Consider the following 3761-nt stretch of genomic DNA (forward strand, 5'->3'; position numbering starts at 1 on the left):
AGAGATAGCTAGCTACTTATCTGAAATTCTAGACATACAATAAGTCAACCATCTCCTTAAGACAATGAAGTGTAGAAAGTCTGAGGAGAAAAAAAAAACAAATCTTTCTACGTACCACTGAGGATGATGTAATTTGTAAGAGTGTGGTTACTTTAACGCCTTCATGCTTATGACAAACATTTGCAATGAAGATAATACCAAATGAATACAATATACCAGTGTATGTCAAATAGTAAAATTGAGTAATATATATATATATAAGATATACATATAGAATAGTGCATTATGAAAATAAAATTACCTAATTTAGCAAATATTTATATATCTCATGGAATATTTGTCACGATCAGGGCACTGGAGCACCTGTAATCGTAAACTCTGGGTCTTATGGAGCAGTATATAGTGACTGAATTAGGAATGTGCAGGGATACAGGTCTCTGAAGGTGCAGGGACAGGGTGATCGCACAACAAATGCAGGTGTGCCAGAGTCGCAGAATCTAAGAAGCCAACTGGTCTTCCCCAGAGCCACTGATGGTGTGGATGTTGAGCCGCGGGGCAGCTCCCAGGTTGCGGCTCTCTGACACACACGTTCAGGCACAGTGCCAGCGGGCACTCAGAGACCACAGCACACGTGAAAAGACACGGGGTGCATACAGGATACAAGATACAGAAAACAGACACTAGAGGGAAGACACAGAGAACATATGTGACACAGGGAAAAGGTAACAGAAGGGAACAAACAACAGGTGTACCCACAGAGACAAGAGATACACAGGAACAGCAGAGGGGAATGCACAAGAGAAAGCAGGGAGGTGCACAGTAGTGCAGAGCACACTAACCACAGGAAGCAGGAGGCAACTACAAACAGAGCAGGAAATAAGGCCGTGGAGGGAACACACAACCACAGCAAACAACAGAGGTACATAGACAGAAAACAGAGGGAATGTAAGAGCGCAGCAGGAAGGGAACACTGAAACCAACAAGAGCAAACAAAGACACAAAATGCAAGGTATACTCAAGTGGCAATGCCACAGAAAACAGAGAGGTCCAGTTACTCGAACGTAAAGCACAGGTGCACAAGCCTTTTAACACCTAGGTTCAGGGTGGACTGACAGGAAACTGAGCAGCTCAGACAGGAGGCAAAACCCGGTGCAGGATCAATGTACAAGGAACTGTGACAATATTAATAATCACATTAACATTATTAGTTTTACCAATGTAATCAAATAAGAATACTATGTAATGGGTAACTTTCAATGTGAATTCTTATTCATATCTTGAAAAGAAAGAGTGAGAAAAAAAATATGATGGTGAATAGTTCTTTGTCCTTTGTTAAGCCTGAGACATGGCATCTTCATTTATTTTACAGTCTGGTACCATTGTCAGTCTTTATCTTGGTATTGTCTGGTTTAACGAGACCCTCAAAATGTATAACCTGGAAATCTGTGATGTTAGAGACTGAGAATTGCAGACTCTGTCTTGAAACCATGAACTTATATTCACCTTTATTCTACGAAATAAGAAAACAAAATGGCTTCCAGTATGTCTGTGTTACATTATGTACAGTATAGATGATAAGTTTAGGCCTTACAGTTTCTTTCTGTGAGCGCTGAATAGTTCCGACAGAATGTATTGGAAGGAGACATGTGAATACTTTCTGTTTTAAAAAGGCTTTACTGTGTTGTGCACTGATTAGAGCTTAGAGCTTTTTGATTGCTTTGGCCCCTTTTCACCATGACCTGTATACTGTTTCATTGGATCCCACAGCCCTACTCCAAAAAAGCCATGGTCTCTATACACAGCACTGATGATGGCCAAGTAGCCGGAAACAGCTGTAAGCAGTTTGGAATAAAGTTTTGAAAAGATGTCTCCTAAGTCAGACAGGACAGGGAGTTGGTGGAAAATTCCCCAATAGGGGCACACACAACCTTAAAACATACTTTTCTAGTAGAGTGGAAAGGCTTAGAACTATTATTAGCATTTTATTGCAGACCCAATGAGAATGATGTCCCCTTAGTTTCTGTCCAGGTAATGGGTGCGGGACAGAACAGGAAAGGAAAAATCTCCAATATGGGGGGACACACTAGTCCCAGTGTTGGTGTCCTAGTTTACTTACTTGCTTCTGTTAGCCTCGACCCTTTACTTGCCACAATACTCACCACACTTCCTGTATCCTGTCACCACAGGTTACTTACTACTCAATGTATAGATTTAGTTGCCTGTCTGAGCTGCCAGAATGTCCAGCAACCAAATCCATCCCTAGGATCAAGGGATAAAGACCATTCTTCTGCTCACCCTCACATTAGGTTTTTTCATTCAACAACCTTCATCAAATCATATTGTCAGAAAGCATACTATGATATTTGAATAACCTACCACCCTTTGAACTGGAAGTGGTGAATCTATTTAAAAAAAGGTTCACATCAGTAATGCAAATCCATAACAGACTTAATGAGGAACTATCTTTAATCTGCATATGCTGAACCAGCCTATGTTCTCATAAAAGTGTTTTCCCATGACACGGCAAGAAAGTTCAAGGCTCTTATTGCCAAAAAATAGAGCTGACTTGGTGGATCTAATCAGCTCTCTTGCGGCCATAAGAATTTCATAGGCTGCTGGAGTGGTTGGATGTAATGACACAACACTGCAAAAGACAACGCAAATCCAAACAGAGTCAACAGCCTCAGAGTTGTCATCTGCAGACCATTGTGCCATGATGGGCCACCCCGTATTCATCATCAGACAAACAGCAGAGGGGTTTGCTAACCTTGTTTTTAAAACCCAACTCCAGACAAAACTTTCTTATCTTCTGCCAGGAGTCTCTGACTCCATGGGGTCAATTACCCTCACTGTTTTTTAATTTCTTGTCAGGACAAAAAATCTTGGGGGACATGTTCACCTCTTACATCTGGTACTTCTGACCCCCATCACCAGAACATGGGAGGAATACTCCTCTCCTGTTCCCTTCTCTTTTCCACACTATAACAAAGAAACAATCCGACTGGTTTCGGACTACCTGTACAAACCAATTTATTACAGCACACCAAATCATCAGTTTATTGCAATCAGATAAAAAAGAAAATAAAATGAATCATTTGGATGTCCATTTAAACATATCACATGACAAGTACTAAATACTACAGGGTCCAATTGACAGGGAACAAACACAATACATTGCAGCAACAGTCTAAATCAAAGCTAATGTACACTCATCTCCCCAATGGGATTTATTGGTTAAATAATTATTTATTCATTATTTGAACTATGAATTGAGGTTTAGTTTAATTTATAATTGGAAAATGTTACATGAATCACAACTGGAATAGTCAATGATGGCAGGCTATTGAAGCTGAACTTCAAAGTACAGAGCCGGGAGGGAAACAAAGCATTAAACTATATTGGAAAGCAGAGCTAATTAATTCATTTCTGTTGAGTAATTCATGATGTCTTTCATGCCTAGAACCATACATACTATACACTTCTAACTTCCAGTTTTTAAAAAATGATCATATTTCTGAACACGTGATTAATTAAAATATTCCTTTTCTTTTTCTTTTTGTATATTCTACTACAGAATTTGTTATTCCATGGTCATAAAGCAGCTAAAAAGCTCATTTATGGAAGAAAAAACACAAAGTAATTTTCAGGCAATAAAACAATTGCATTTCTCAATTGGTTCTAACGGTAGAATTAATGCATACATTAAAACCTCAACACTTGATTGACAGTTAGTATGGCAATTAAAAAATAAAGTATAGAAA

Source organism: Nanorana parkeri, unplaced genomic scaffold (assembly GCF_000935625.1).
Source record: "Nanorana parkeri isolate BGI_ZX_2015 unplaced genomic scaffold, ASM93562v1 scaffold324, whole genome shotgun sequence".
In the NCBI taxonomy this organism is placed as follows: Eukaryota; Metazoa; Chordata; class Amphibia; order Anura; family Dicroglossidae; genus Nanorana; species Nanorana parkeri.